At 46.3% G+C, this 15,224-nt stretch overlaps 10 non-coding genes across 10 annotated transcripts; all 10 read left to right on the top strand.

Annotated features, from left to right (window-relative positions):
* Positions 1-373: 373 nt before the first annotated feature.
* On the top strand, positions 374-564 carry LOC142267840 (U2 spliceosomal RNA). The gene has a single exon (XR_012733657.1). It is a non-coding gene; the product is annotated as a U2 spliceosomal RNA (small nuclear RNA).
* Positions 565-1,951: 1,387 nt separating this feature from the next.
* LOC142267838 (U2 spliceosomal RNA) lies at positions 1,952-2,142 on the top strand. The gene has a single exon (XR_012733656.1). It is a non-coding gene; the product is annotated as a U2 spliceosomal RNA (small nuclear RNA).
* Positions 2,143-3,529: 1,387 nt separating this feature from the next.
* On the top strand, positions 3,530-3,720 carry LOC142267837 (U2 spliceosomal RNA). Its single transcript, XR_012733655.1, has one exon. It is a non-coding gene; the product is annotated as a U2 spliceosomal RNA (small nuclear RNA).
* A 1,387-nt stretch (positions 3,721-5,107) lies between these two features.
* On the top strand, positions 5,108-5,298 carry LOC142267836 (U2 spliceosomal RNA). Its single transcript, XR_012733654.1, has one exon. It is a non-coding gene; the product is annotated as a U2 spliceosomal RNA (small nuclear RNA).
* A 1,387-nt stretch (positions 5,299-6,685) lies between these two features.
* Positions 6,686-6,876, top strand: LOC142267835 (U2 spliceosomal RNA). Its single transcript, XR_012733653.1, has one exon. It is a non-coding gene; the product is annotated as a U2 spliceosomal RNA (small nuclear RNA).
* A 1,387-nt stretch (positions 6,877-8,263) lies between these two features.
* Positions 8,264-8,454, top strand: LOC142267834 (U2 spliceosomal RNA). The gene has a single exon (XR_012733652.1). It is a non-coding gene; the product is annotated as a U2 spliceosomal RNA (small nuclear RNA).
* A 1,387-nt stretch (positions 8,455-9,841) lies between these two features.
* On the top strand, positions 9,842-10,032 carry LOC142267833 (U2 spliceosomal RNA). Its single transcript, XR_012733651.1, has one exon. It is a non-coding gene; the product is annotated as a U2 spliceosomal RNA (small nuclear RNA).
* Positions 10,033-11,419: 1,387 nt separating this feature from the next.
* LOC142267831 (U2 spliceosomal RNA) lies at positions 11,420-11,610 on the top strand. The gene has a single exon (XR_012733649.1). It is a non-coding gene; the product is annotated as a U2 spliceosomal RNA (small nuclear RNA).
* Positions 11,611-12,997: 1,387 nt separating this feature from the next.
* LOC142267830 (U2 spliceosomal RNA) lies at positions 12,998-13,188 on the top strand. Its single transcript, XR_012733648.1, has one exon. It is a non-coding gene; the product is annotated as a U2 spliceosomal RNA (small nuclear RNA).
* A 1,388-nt stretch (positions 13,189-14,576) lies between these two features.
* Positions 14,577-14,767, top strand: LOC142267829 (U2 spliceosomal RNA). The gene has a single exon (XR_012733647.1). It is a non-coding gene; the product is annotated as a U2 spliceosomal RNA (small nuclear RNA).
* The last annotated feature ends 457 nt before the right edge of the window (positions 14,768-15,224 follow it).

Genomic DNA, 15,224 nt, shown 5'->3' with positions numbered 1-15,224 from the left:
GGAAAGGGAAAAGATTAGGGTTTGGGGATGATGAAAGGGCTTTCTACGGGTAAGGATGGCAAAGGGTGGCAGTGACGGAAAGTCAGGCAACCTGTCCTGTCCGTCTTTTTGTATCGTGAATTGGAAAGACTGCAAGGGGGAGGGGAGTTGCTTGCGCCCTAAAGGAGGAGTTATTCAGATTCATTGCAGTGGGCGGCGGCTGCAAAACGCACCATTCTTCTTGTTTTGGCTCTGCAAAGCAGCCTTTTCAAGGGTTGGCTTGGGTGACAAAATGTCTTGTGTAGGCGTGGGTTTGTCTCCCTCTCGCTCTCTCTCCCTAAGATGTGTCCGGCATAGGCCAGGGTGCCACTCGAGGCCCAAACCAATTCTGGTTATCGCTTCTCGGCCTTTTGGCTAAGATCAAGTGTAGTATCTGTTCTTATCAGTTTAATATCTGATACGTCCCCTATCTGGGGACCATATATTAAATGGATTTTTAGAACAGGGAGATGGAAAAAGAGCTTGCTCTGTCCACTCCACGCATTGACCTGGTATTGCAGTACCTCCAGGAACGGTGCACCCCTTCTTAACCCAGTTTCCAAAAGCAGAACTCAATTCACCTGATTCATATTAGCCCGATTTAATGAATTGGAAGAAAGCATACGTCTTCATATGCACCTCAATTTGGCCCATTCACTTTTCACACTTCCTCCTTTTGTTTTTTATCTTTCACACTTTTGACTTTCTTTATTCATCCAAATAGCAAACTCATCACCACTCAACCTGACCAACTCGGCTATGTCCCCGTGCTGCAGTTCTCTGTCTTATCTAGATCATTTGCAATTGAATGGAATAGATCCCTTTTGGACAAAGTGGATTCACCTGCTGCTGCAGTGACCACAGGTGTGATAACATCTAGAATTGGCATCTGGTGCGATCTCTCCGCTTCCACTCCAAAGAAAGTTACCTGTTTATTCCTATCATGCATTGGTTTTTGGGGTTTTCTTTGAGTAATGATGATCTCTTTAGTAGTCTGTTGGCGCCCTCTCCTGGAGGAATAGTTTGCTTGCTCTTGGATATTCTAAAAGAGAGGTCATGATAGACATTGAGCTTCTGAGCTCAATTGGGGACAGTCATGGGTGATGAATGTTTGCAACCTACTGCGAAGCCTCATACCGCAATATAAGGAACGTCAAATACTAAGAAAGGGCGGCCTATGAAAGAATTACTACTTTCAATAAGTACACTTAAACGGCTAATTGGGAATAGAAAAACTGTAAAAAGCCCTCTGAGAAAGCCCCCCTCTAACCTTTGATAGTAAGCTTTTCTGTAGTCTGCCTGTTGATGTATTTTCCGTTTGAACTGTGCACAACATGAAGAGACGGAACACTGGCGGCTTGTCACAATGCCCCCCGATGACATCACAATAGCGCTGCTGCCTAGAAAACAAGCTGCGCAGAAGAAGTTGTTCTTTGGGTGGGAGGGTGGGCTAGTGGAAGGAGGGGGCAATCTCTTTTTTTCCCGGGTGGTAGGGGGATGACAGGAGAAGGGAAGCGGGTGGTGAGAAAGGTACAGAGGGCAGGGTTTGGGGGCTGGGAAGGAAAGGGAAAAGATTAGGGTTTGGGGATGATGAAAGGGCTTTCTACGGGTAAGGATGGCAAAGGGTGGCAGTGACGGAAAGTCAGGCAACCTGTCCTGTCCGTCTTTTTGTATCGTGAATTGGAAAGACTGCAAGGGGGAGGGGAGTTGCTTGCGCCCTAAAGGAGGAGTTATTCAGATTCATTGCAGTGGGCGGCGGCTGCAAAACGCACCATTCTTCTTGTTTTGGCTCTGCAAAGCAGCCTTTTCAAGGGTTGGCTTGGGTGACAAAATGTCTTGTGTAGGCGTGGGTTTGTCTCCCTCTCGCTCTCTCTCCCTAAGATGTGTCCGGCATAGGCCAGGGTGCCACTCGAGGCCCAAACCAATTCTGGTTATCGCTTCTCGGCCTTTTGGCTAAGATCAAGTGTAGTATCTGTTCTTATCAGTTTAATATCTGATACGTCCCCTATCTGGGGACCATATATTAAATGGATTTTTAGAACAGGGAGATGGAAAAAGAGCTTGCTCTGTCCACTCCACGCATTGACCTGGTATTGCAGTACCTCCAGGAACGGTGCACCCCTTCTTAACCCAGTTTCCAAAAGCAGAACTCAATTCACCTGATTCATATTAGCCCGATTTAATGAATTGGAAGAAAGCATACGTCTTCATATGCACCTCAATTTGGCCCATTCACTTTTCACACTTCCTCCTTTTGTTTTTTATCTTTCACACTTTTGACTTTCTTTATTCATCCAAATAGCAAACTCATCACCACTCAACCTGACCAACTCGGCTATGTCCCCGTGCTGCAGTTCTCTGTCTTATCTAGATCATTTGCAATTGAATGGAATAGATCCCTTTTGGACAAAGTGGATTCACCTGCTGCTGCAGTGACCACAGGTGTGATAACATCTAGAATTGGCATCTGGTGCGATCTCTCCGCTTCCACTCCAAAGAAAGTTACCTGTTTATTCCTATCATGCATTGGTTTTTGGGGTTTTCTTTGAGTAATGATGATCTCTTTAGTAGTCTGTTGGCGCCCTCTCCTGGAGGAATAGTTTGCTTGCTCTTGGACATTCTAAAAGAGAGGTCATGATAGACATTGAGCTTCTGAGCTCAATTGGGGACAGTCATGGGTGATGAATGTTTGCAACCTACTGCGAAGCCTCATACCGCAATATAAGGAACGTCAAATACTAAGAAAGGGCGGCCTATGAAAGAATTACTACTTTCAATAAGTACACTTAAACGGCTAATTGGGAATAGAAAAACTGTAAAAAGCCCTCTGAGAAAGCCCCCCTCTAACCTTTGATAGTAAGCTTTTCTGTAGTCTGCCTGTTGATGTATTTTCCGTTTGAACTGTGCACAACATGAAGAGACGGAACACTGGCGGCTTGTCACAATGCCCCCCGATGACATCACAATAGCGCTGCTGCCTAGAAAACAAGCTGCGCAGAAGAAGTTGTTCTTTGGGTGGGAGGGTGGGCTAGTGGAAGGAGGGGGCAATCTCTTTTTTTCCCGGGTGGTAGGGGGATGACAGGAGAAGGGAAGCGGGTGGTGAGAAAGGTACAGAGGGCAGGGTTTGGGGGCTGGGAAGGAAAGGGAAAAGATTAGGGTTTGGGGATGATGAAAGGGCTTTCTACGGGTAAGGATGGCAAAGGGTGGCAGTGACGGAAAGTCAGGCAACCTGTCCTGTCCGTCTTTTTGTATCGTGAATTGGAAAGACTGCAAGGGGGAGGGGAGTTGCTTGCGCCCTAAAGGAGGAGTTATTCAGATTCATTGCAGTGGGCGGCGGCTGCAAAACGCACCATTCTTCTTGTTTTGGCTCTGCAAAGCAGCCTTTTCAAGGGTTGGCTTGGGTGACAAAATGTCTTGTGTAGGCGTGGGTTTGTCTCCCTCTCGCTCTCTCTCCCTAAGATGTGTCCGGCATAGGCCAGGGTGCCACTCGAGGCCCAAACCAATTCTGGTTATCGCTTCTCGGCCTTTTGGCTAAGATCAAGTGTAGTATCTGTTCTTATCAGTTTAATATCTGATACGTCCCCTATCTGGGGACCATATATTAAATGGATTTTTAGAACAGGGAGATGGAAAAAGAGCTTGCTCTGTCCACTCCACGCATTGACCTGGTATTGCAGTACCTCCAGGAACGGTGCACCCCTTCTTAACCCAGTTTCCAAAAGCAGAACTCAATTCACCTGATTCATATTAGCCCGATTTAATGAATTGGAAGAAAGCATACGTCTTCATATGCACCTCAATTTGGCCCATTCACTTTTCACACTTCCTCCTTTTGTTTTTTATCTTTCACACTTTTGACTTTCTTTATTCATCCAAATAGCAAACTCATCACCACTCAACCTGACCAACTCGGCTATGTCCCCGTGCTGCAGTTCTCTGTCTTATCTAGATCATTTGCAATTGAATGGAATAGATCCCTTTTGGACAAAGTGGATTCACCTGCTGCTGCAGTGACCACAGGTGTGATAACATCTAGAATTGGCATCTGGTGCGATCTCTCCGCTTCCACTCCAAAGAAAGTTACCTGTTTATTCCTATCATGCATTGGTTTTTGGGGTTTTCTTTGAGTAATGATGATCTCTTTAGTAGTCTGTTGGCGCCCTCTCCTGGAGGAATAGTTTGCTTGCTCTTGGACATTCTAAAAGAGAGGTCATGATAGACATTGAGCTTCTGAGCTCAATTGGGGACAGTCATGGGTGATGAATGTTTGCAACCTACTGCGAAGCCTCATACCGCAATATAAGGAACGTCAAATACTAAGAAAGGGCGGCCTATGAAAGAATTACTACTTTCAATAAGTACACTTAAACGGCTAATTGGGAATAGAAAAACTGTAAAAAGCCCTCTGAGAAAGCCCCCCTCTAACCTTTGATAGTAAGCTTTTCTGTAGTCTGCCTGTTGATGTATTTTCCGTTTGAACTGTGCACAACATGAAGAGACGGAACACTGGCGGCTTGTCACAATGCCCCCCGATGACATCACAATAGCGCTGCTGCCTAGAAAACAAGCTGCGCAGAAGAAGTTGTTCTTTGGGTGGGAGGGTGGGCTAGTGGAAGGAGGGGGCAATCTCTTTTTTTCCCGGGTGGTAGGGGGATGACAGGAGAAGGGAAGCGGGTGGTGAGAAAGGTACAGAGGGCAGGGTTTGGGGGCTGGGAAGGAAAGGGAAAAGATTAGGGTTTGGGGATGATGAAAGGGCTTTCTACGGGTAAGGATGGCAAAGGGTGGCAGTGACGGAAAGTCAGGCAACCTGTCCTGTCCGTCTTTTTGTATCGTGAATTGGAAAGACTGCAAGGGGGAGGGGAGTTGCTTGCGCCCTAAAGGAGGAGTTATTCAGATTCATTGCAGTGGGCGGCGGCTGCAAAACGCACCATTCTTCTTGTTTTGGCTCTGCAAAGCAGCCTTTTCAAGGGTTGGCTTGGGTGACAAAATGTCTTGTGTAGGCGTGGGTTTGTCTCCCTCTCGCTCTCTCTCCCTAAGATGTGTCCGGCATAGGCCAGGGTGCCACTCGAGGCCCAAACCAATTCTGGTTATCGCTTCTCGGCCTTTTGGCTAAGATCAAGTGTAGTATCTGTTCTTATCAGTTTAATATCTGATACGTCCCCTATCTGGGGACCATATATTAAATGGATTTTTAGAACAGGGAGATGGAAAAAGAGCTTGCTCTGTCCACTCCACGCATTGACCTGGTATTGCAGTACCTCCAGGAACGGTGCACCCCTTCTTAACCCAGTTTCCAAAAGCAGAACTCAATTCACCTGATTCATATTAGCCCGATTTAATGAATTGGAAGAAAGCATACGTCTTCATATGCACCTCAATTTGGCCCATTCACTTTTCACACTTCCTCCTTTTGTTTTTTATCTTTCACACTTTTGACTTTCTTTATTCATCCAAATAGCAAACTCATCACCACTCAACCTGACCAACTCGGCTATGTCCCCGTGCTGCAGTTCTCTGTCTTATCTAGATCATTTGCAATTGAATGGAATAGATCCCTTTTGGACAAAGTGGATTCACCTGCTGCTGCAGTGACCACAGGTGTGATAACATCTAGAATTGGCATCTGGTGCGATCTCTCCGCTTCCACTCCAAAGAAAGTTACCTGTTTATTCCTATCATGCATTGGTTTTTGGGGTTTTCTTTGAGTAATGATGATCTCTTTAGTAGTCTGTTGGCGCCCTCTCCTGGAGGAATAGTTTGCTTGCTCTTGGACATTCTAAAAGAGAGGTCATGATAGACATTGAGCTTCTGAGCTCAATTGGGGACAGTCATGGGTGATGAATGTTTGCAACCTACTGCGAAGCCTCATACCGCAATATAAGGAACGTCAAATACTAAGAAAGGGCGGCCTATGAAAGAATTACTACTTTCAATAAGTACACTTAAACGGCTAATTGGGAATAGAAAAACTGTAAAAAGCCCTCTGAGAAAGCCCCCCTCTAACCTTTGATAGTAAGCTTTTCTGTAGTCTGCCTGTTGATGTATTTTCCGTTTGAACTGTGCACAACATGAAGAGACGGAACACTGGCGGCTTGTCACAATGCCCCCCGATGACATCACAATAGCGCTGCTGCCTAGAAAACAAGCTGCGCAGAAGAAGTTGTTCTTTGGGTGGGAGGGTGGGCTAGTGGAAGGAGGGGGCAATCTCTTTTTTTCCCGGGTGGTAGGGGGATGACAGGAGAAGGGAAGCGGGTGGTGAGAAAGGTACAGAGGGCAGGGTTTGGGGGCTGGGAAGGAAAGGGAAAAGATTAGGGTTTGGGGATGATGAAAGGGCTTTCTACGGGTAAGGATGGCAAAGGGTGGCAGTGACGGAAAGTCAGGCAACCTGTCCTGTCCGTCTTTTTGTATCGTGAATTGGAAAGACTGCAAGGGGGAGGGGAGTTGCTTGCGCCCTAAAGGAGGAGTTATTCAGATTCATTGCAGTGGGCGGCGGCTGCAAAACGCACCATTCTTCTTGTTTTGGCTCTGCAAAGCAGCCTTTTCAAGGGTTGGCTTGGGTGACAAAATGTCTTGTGTAGGCGTGGGTTTGTCTCCCTCTCGCTCTCTCTCCCTAAGATGTGTCCGGCATAGGCCAGGGTGCCACTCGAGGCCCAAACCAATTCTGGTTATCGCTTCTCGGCCTTTTGGCTAAGATCAAGTGTAGTATCTGTTCTTATCAGTTTAATATCTGATACGTCCCCTATCTGGGGACCATATATTAAATGGATTTTTAGAACAGGGAGATGGAAAAAGAGCTTGCTCTGTCCACTCCACGCATTGACCTGGTATTGCAGTACCTCCAGGAACGGTGCACCCCTTCTTAACCCAGTTTCCAAAAGCAGAACTCAATTCACCTGATTCATATTAGCCCGATTTAATGAATTGGAAGAAAGCATACGTCTTCATATGCACCTCAATTTGGCCCATTCACTTTTCACACTTCCTCCTTTTGTTTTTTATCTTTCACACTTTTGACTTTCTTTATTCATCCAAATAGCAAACTCATCACCACTCAACCTGACCAACTCGGCTATGTCCCCGTGCTGCAGTTCTCTGTCTTATCTAGATCATTTGCAATTGAATGGAATAGATCCCTTTTGGACAAAGTGGATTCACCTGCTGCTGCAGTGACCACAGGTGTGATAACATCTAGAATTGGCATCTGGTGCGATCTCTCCGCTTCCACTCCAAAGAAAGTTACCTGTTTATTCCTATCATGCATTGGTTTTTGGGGTTTTCTTTGAGTAATGATGATCTCTTTAGTAGTCTGTTGGCGCCCTCTCCTGGAGGAATAGTTTGCTTGCTCTTGGACATTCTAAAAGAGAGGTCATGATAGACATTGAGCTTCTGAGCTCAATTGGGGACAGTCATGGGTGATGAATGTTTGCAACCTACTGCGAAGCCTCATACCGCAATATAAGGAACGTCAAATACTAAGAAAGGGCGGCCTATGAAAGAATTACTACTTTCAATAAGTACACTTAAACGGCTAATTGGGAATAGAAAAACTGTAAAAAGCCCTCTGAGAAAGCCCCCCTCTAACCTTTGATAGTAAGCTTTTCTGTAGTCTGCCTGTTGATGTATTTTCCGTTTGAACTGTGCACAACATGAAGAGACGGAACACTGGCGGCTTGTCACAATGCCCCCCGATGACATCACAATAGCGCTGCTGCCTAGAAAACAAGCTGCGCAGAAGAAGTTGTTCTTTGGGTGGGAGGGTGGGCTAGTGGAAGGAGGGGGCAATCTCTTTTTTTCCCGGGTGGTAGGGGGATGACAGGAGAAGGGAAGCGGGTGGTGAGAAAGGTACAGAGGGCAGGGTTTGGGGGCTGGGAAGGAAAGGGAAAAGATTAGGGTTTGGGGATGATGAAAGGGCTTTCTACGGGTAAGGATGGCAAAGGGTGGCAGTGACGGAAAGTCAGGCAACCTGTCCTGTCCGTCTTTTTGTATCGTGAATTGGAAAGACTGCAAGGGGGAGGGGAGTTGCTTGCGCCCTAAAGGAGGAGTTATTCAGATTCATTGCAGTGGGCGGCGGCTGCAAAACGCACCATTCTTCTTGTTTTGGCTCTGCAAAGCAGCCTTTTCAAGGGTTGGCTTGGGTGACAAAATGTCTTGTGTAGGCGTGGGTTTGTCTCCCTCTCGCTCTCTCTCCCTAAGATGTGTCCGGCATAGGCCAGGGTGCCACTCGAGGCCCAAACCAATTCTGGTTATCGCTTCTCGGCCTTTTGGCTAAGATCAAGTGTAGTATCTGTTCTTATCAGTTTAATATCTGATACGTCCCCTATCTGGGGACCATATATTAAATGGATTTTTAGAACAGGGAGATGGAAAAAGAGCTTGCTCTGTCCACTCCACGCATTGACCTGGTATTGCAGTACCTCCAGGAACGGTGCACCCCTTCTTAACCCAGTTTCCAAAAGCAGAACTCAATTCACCTGATTCATATTAGCCCGATTTAATGAATTGGAAGAAAGCATACGTCTTCATATGCACCTCAATTTGGCCCATTCACTTTTCACACTTCCTCCTTTTGTTTTTTATCTTTCACACTTTTGACTTTCTTTATTCATCCAAATAGCAAACTCATCACCACTCAACCTGACCAACTCGGCTATGTCCCCGTGCTGCAGTTCTCTGTCTTATCTAGATCATTTGCAATTGAATGGAATAGATCCCTTTTGGACAAAGTGGATTCACCTGCTGCTGCAGTGACCACAGGTGTGATAACATCTAGAATTGGCATCTGGTGCGATCTCTCCGCTTCCACTCCAAAGAAAGTTACCTGTTTATTCCTATCATGCATTGGTTTTTGGGGTTTTCTTTGAGTAATGATGATCTCTTTAGTAGTCTGTTGGCGCCCTCTCCTGGAGGAATAGTTTGCTTGCTCTTGGACATTCTAAAAGAGAGGTCATGATAGACATTGAGCTTCTGAGCTCAATTGGGGACAGTCATGGGTGATGAATGTTTGCAACCTACTGCGAAGCCTCATACCGCAATATAAGGAACGTCAAATACTAAGAAAGGGCGGCCTATGAAAGAATTACTACTTTCAATAAGTACACTTAAACGGCTAATTGGGAATAGAAAAACTGTAAAAAGCCCTCTGAGAAAGCCCCCCTCTAACCTTTGATAGTAAGCTTTTCTGTAGTCTGCCTGTTGATGTATTTTCCGTTTGAACTGTGCACAACATGAAGAGACGGAACACTGGCGGCTTGTCACAATGCCCCCCGATGACATCACAATAGCGCTGCTGCCTAGAAAACAAGCTGCGCAGAAGAAGTTGTTCTTTGGGTGGGAGGGTGGGCTAGTGGAAGGAGGGGGCAATCTCTTTTTTTCCCGGGTGGTAGGGGGATGACAGGAGAAGGGAAGCGGGTGGTGAGAAAGGTACAGAGGGCAGGGTTTGGGGGCTGGGAAGGAAAGGGAAAAGATTAGGGTTTGGGGATGATGAAAGGGCTTTCTACGGGTAAGGATGGCAAAGGGTGGCAGTGACGGAAAGTCAGGCAACCTGTCCTGTCCGTCTTTTTGTATCGTGAATTGGAAAGACTGCAAGGGGGAGGGGAGTTGCTTGCGCCCTAAAGGAGGAGTTATTCAGATTCATTGCAGTGGGCGGCGGCTGCAAAACGCACCATTCTTCTTGTTTTGGCTCTGCAAAGCAGCCTTTTCAAGGGTTGGCTTGGGTGACAAAATGTCTTGTGTAGGCGTGGGTTTGTCTCCCTCTCGCTCTCTCTCCCTAAGATGTGTCCGGCATAGGCCAGGGTGCCACTCGAGGCCCAAACCAATTCTGGTTATCGCTTCTCGGCCTTTTGGCTAAGATCAAGTGTAGTATCTGTTCTTATCAGTTTAATATCTGATACGTCCCCTATCTGGGGACCATATATTAAATGGATTTTTAGAACAGGGAGATGGAAAAAGAGCTTGCTCTGTCCACTCCACGCATTGACCTGGTATTGCAGTACCTCCAGGAACGGTGCACCCCTTCTTAACCCAGTTTCCAAAAGCAGAACTCAATTCACCTGATTCATATTAGCCCGATTTAATGAATTGGAAGAAAGCATACGTCTTCATATGCACCTCAATTTGGCCCATTCACTTTTCACACTTCCTCCTTTTGTTTTTTATCTTTCACACTTTTGACTTTCTTTATTCATCCAAATAGCAAACTCATCACCACTCAACCTGACCAACTCGGCTATGTCCCCGTGCTGCAGTTCTCTGTCTTATCTAGATCATTTGCAATTGAATGGAATAGATCCCTTTTGGACAAAGTGGATTCACCTGCTGCTGCAGTGACCACAGGTGTGATAACATCTAGAATTGGCATCTGGTGCGATCTCTCCGCTTCCACTCCAAAGAAAGTTACCTGTTTATTCCTATCATGCATTGGTTTTTGGGGTTTTCTTTGAGTAATGATGATCTCTTTAGTAGTCTGTTGGCGCCCTCTCCTGGAGGAATAGTTTGCTTGCTCTTGGACATTCTAAAAGAGAGGTCATGATAGACATTGAGCTTCTGAGCTCAATTGGGGACAGTCATGGGTGATGAATGTTTGCAACCTACTGCGAAGCCTCATACCGCAATATAAGGAACGTCAAATACTAAGAAAGGGCGGCCTATGAAAGAATTACTACTTTCAATAAGTACACTTAAACGGCTAATTGGGAATAGAAAAACTGTAAAAAGCCCTCTGAGAAAGCCCCCCTCTAACCTTTGATAGTAAGCTTTTCTGTAGTCTGCCTGTTGATGTATTTTCCGTTTGAACTGTGCACAACATGAAGAGACGGAACACTGGCGGCTTGTCACAATGCCCCCCGATGACATCACAATAGCGCTGCTGCCTAGAAAACAAGCTGCGCAGAAGAAGTTGTTCTTTGGGTGGGAGGGTGGGCTAGTGGAAGGAGGGGGCAATCTCTTTTTTTCCCGGGTGGTAGGGGGATGACAGGAGAAGGGAAGCGGGTGGTGAGAAAGGTACAGAGGGCAGGGTTTGGGGGCTGGGAAGGAAAGGGAAAAGATTAGGGTTTGGGGATGATGAAAGGGCTTTCTACGGGTAAGGATGGCAAAGGGTGGCAGTGACGGAAAGTCAGGCAACCTGTCCTGTCCGTCTTTTTGTATCGTGAATTGGAAAGACTGCAAGGGGGAGGGGAGTTGCTTGCGCCCTAAAGGAGGAGTTATTCAGATTCATTGCAGTGGGCGGCGGCTGCAAAACGCACCATTCTTCTTGTTTTGGCTCTGCAAAGCAGCCTTTTCAAGGGTTGGCTTGGGTGACAAAATGTCTTGTGTAGGCGTGGGTTTGTCTCCCTCTCGCTCTCTCTCCCTAAGATGTGTCCGGCATAGGCCAGGGTGCCACTCGAGGCCCAAACCAATTCTGGTTATCGCTTCTCGGCCTTTTGGCTAAGATCAAGTGTAGTATCTGTTCTTATCAGTTTAATATCTGATACGTCCCCTATCTGGGGACCATATATTAAATGGATTTTTAGAACAGGGAGATGGAAAAAGAGCTTGCTCTGTCCACTCCACGCATTGACCTGGTATTGCAGTACCTCCAGGAACGGTGCACCCCTTCTTAACCCAGTTTCCAAAAGCAGAACTCAATTCACCTGATTCATATTAGCCCGATTTAATGAATTGGAAGAAAGCATACGTCTTCATATGCACCTCAATTTGGCCCATTCACTTTTCACACTTCCTCCTTTTGTTTTTTATCTTTCACACTTTTGACTTTCTTTATTCATCCAAATAGCAAACTCATCACCACTCAACCTGACCAACTCGGCTATGTCCCCGTGCTGCAGTTCTCTGTCTTATCTAGATCATTTGCAATTGAATGGAATAGATCCCTTTTGGACAAAGTGGATTCACCTGCTGCTGCAGTGACCACAGGTGTGATAACATCTAGAATTGGCATCTGGTGCGATCTCTCCGCTTCCACTCCAAAGAAAGTTACCTGTTTATTCCTATCATGCATTGGTTTTTGGGGTTTTCTTTGAGTAATGATGATCTCTTTAGTAGTCTGTTGGCGCCCTCTCCTGGAGGAATAGTTTGCTTGCTCTTGGACATTCTAAAAGAGAGGTCATGATAGACATTGAGCTTCTGAGCTCAATTGGGGACAGTCATGGGTGATGAATGTTTGCAACCTACTGCGAAGCCTCATACCGCAATATAAGGAACGTCAAATACTAAGAAAGGGCGGCCTATGAAAGAATTACTACTTTCAATAAGTACACTTAAACGGCTAATTGGGAATAGAAAAACTGTAAAAAGCCCTCTGAGAAAGCCCCCCTCTAACCTTTGATAGTAAGCTTTTCTGTAGTCTGCCTGTTGATGTATTTTCCGTTTGAACTGTGCACAACATGAAGAGACGGAACACTGGCGGCTTGTCACAATGCCCCCCGATGACATCACAATAGCGCTGCTGCCTAGAAAACAAGCTGCGCAGAAGAAGTTGTTCTTTGGGTGGGAGGGTGGGCTAGTGGAAGGAGGGGGCAATCTCTTTTTTTCCCGGGTGGTAGGGGGATGACAGGAGAAGGGAAGCGGGTGGTGAGAAAGGTACAGAGGGCAGGGTTTGGGGGCTGGGAAGGAAAGGGAAAAGATTAGGGTTTGGGGATGATGAAAGGGCTTTCTACGGGTAAGGATGGCAAAGGGTGGCAGTGACGGAAAGTCAGGCAACCTGTCCTGTCCGTCTTTTTGTATCGTGAATTGGAAAGACTGCAAGGGGGAGGGGAGTTGCTTGCGCCCTAAAGGAGGAGTTATTCAGATTCATTGCAGTGGGCGGCGGCTGCAAAACGCACCATTCTTCTTGTTTTGGCTCTGCAAAGCAGCCTTTTCAAGGGTTGGCTTGGGTGACAAAATGTCTTGTGTAGGCGTGGGTTTGTCTCCCTCTCGCTCTCTCTCCCTAAGATGTGTCCGGCATAGGCCAGGGTGCCACTCGAGGCCCAAACCAATTCTGGTTATCGCTTCTCGGCCTTTTGGCTAAGATCAAGTGTAGTATCTGTTCTTATCAGTTTAATATCTGATACGTCCCCTATCTGGGGACCATATATTAAATGGATTTTTAGAACAGGGAGATGGAAAAAGAGCTTGCTCTGTCCACTCCACGCATTGACCTGGTATTGCAGTACCTCCAGGAACGGTGCACCCCTTCTTAACCCAGTTTCCAAAAGCAGAACTCAATTCACCTGATTCATATTAGCCCGATTTAATGAATTGGAAGAAAGCATACGTCTTCATATGCACCTCAATTTGGCCCATTCACTTTTCACACTTCCTCCTTTTGTTTTTTATCTTTCACACTTTTGACTTTCTTTATTCATCCAAATAGCAAACTCATCACCACTCAACCTGACCAACTCGGCTATGTCCCCGTGCTGCAGTTCTCTGTCTTATCTAGATCATTTGCAATTGAATGGAATAGATCCCTTTTGGACAAAGTGGATTCACCTGCTGCTGCAGTGACCACAGGTGTGATAACATCTAGAATTGGCATCTGGTGCGATCTCTCCGCTTCCACTCCAAAGAAAGTTACCTGTTTATTCCTATCATGCATTGGTTTTTGGGGTTTTCTTTGAGTAATGATGATCTCTTTAGTAGTCTGTTGGCGCCCTCTCCTGGAGGAATAGTTTGCTTGCTCTTGGACATTCTAAAAGAGAGGTCATGATAGACATTGAGCTTCTGAGCTCAATTGGGGACAGTCATGGGTGATGAATGTTTGCAACCTACTGCGAAGCCTCATACCGCAATATAAGGAACGTCAAATACTAAGAAAGGGCGGCCTATGAAAGAATTACTACTTTCAATAAGTACACTTAAACGGCTAATTGGGAATAGAAAAACTGTAAAAAGCCCTCTGAGAAAGCCCCCCTCTAACCTTTGATAGTAAGCTTTTCTGTAGTCTGCCTGTTGATGTATTTTCCGTTTGAACTGTGCACAACATGAAGAGACGGAACACTGGCGGCTTGTCACAATGCCCCCCGATGACATCACAATAGCGCTGCTGCCTAGAAAACAAGCTGCGCAGAAGAAGTTGTTCTTTGGGTGGGAGGGTGGGCTAGTGGAAGGAGGGGGCAATCTCTTTTTTTCCCGGGTGGTAGGGGGATGACAGGAGAAGGGAAGCGGGTGGTGAGAAAGGTACAGAGGGCAGGGTTTGGGGGCTGGGAAGGAAAGGGAAAAGATTAGGGTTTGGGGATGATGAAAGGGCTTTCTACGGGTAAGGATGGCAAAGGGTGGCAGTGACGGAAAGTCAGGCAACCTGTCCTGTCCGTCTTTTTGTATCGTGAATTGGAAAGACTGCAAGGGGGAGGGGAGTTGCTTGCGCCCTAAAGGAGGAGTTATTCAGATTCATTGCAGTGGGCGGCTGGCTGCAAAACGCACCATTCTTCTTGTTTTGGCTCTGCAAAGCAGCCTTTTCAAGGGTTGGCTTGGGTGACAAAATGTCTTGTGTAGGCGTGGGTTTGTCTCCCTCTCGCTCTCTCTCCCTAAGATGTGTCCGGCATAGGCCAGGGTGCCACTCGAGGCCCAAACCAATTCTGGTTATCGCTTCTCGGCCTTTTGGCTAAGATCAAGTGTAGTATCTGTTCTTATCAGTTTAATATCTGATACGTCCCCTATCTGGGGACCATATATTAAATGGATTTTTAGAACAGGGAGATGGAAAAAGAGCTTGCTCTGTCCACTCCACGCATTGACCTGGTATTGCAGTACCTCCAGGAACGGTGCACCCCTTCTTAACCCAGTTTCCAAAAGCAGAACTCAATTCACCTGATTCATATTAGCCCGATTTAATGAATTGGAAGAAAGCATACGTCTTCATATGCACCTCAATTTGGCCCATTCACTTTTCACACTTCCTCCTTTTGTTTTTTATCTTTCACACTTTTGACTTTCTTTATTCATCCAAATAGCAAACTCATCACCACTCAACCTGACCAACTCGGCTATGTCCCCGTGCTGCAGTTCTCTGTCTTATCTAGATCATTTGCAATTGAATGGAATAGATCCCTTTTGGACAAAGTGGATTCACCTGCTGCTGCAGTGACCACAGGTGTGATAACATCTAGAATTGGCATCTGGTGCGATCTCTCCGCTTCCACTCCAAAGAAAGTTACCTGTTTATTCCTATCATGCATTGGTTTTTGGGGTTTTCTTTGAGTAATGATGATCTCTTTAGTAGTCTGTTGGCG

Source organism: Anomaloglossus baeobatrachus, unplaced genomic scaffold (genome assembly GCF_048569485.1).
Source record: "Anomaloglossus baeobatrachus isolate aAnoBae1 unplaced genomic scaffold, aAnoBae1.hap1 Scaffold_2970, whole genome shotgun sequence".
NCBI lineage: Eukaryota > Metazoa > Chordata > Amphibia > Anura > Aromobatidae > Anomaloglossus > Anomaloglossus baeobatrachus.
The sequence above is the reverse complement of the archived record's forward strand: the minus strand, read 5'-3'. Positions and strand labels throughout refer to the sequence as shown.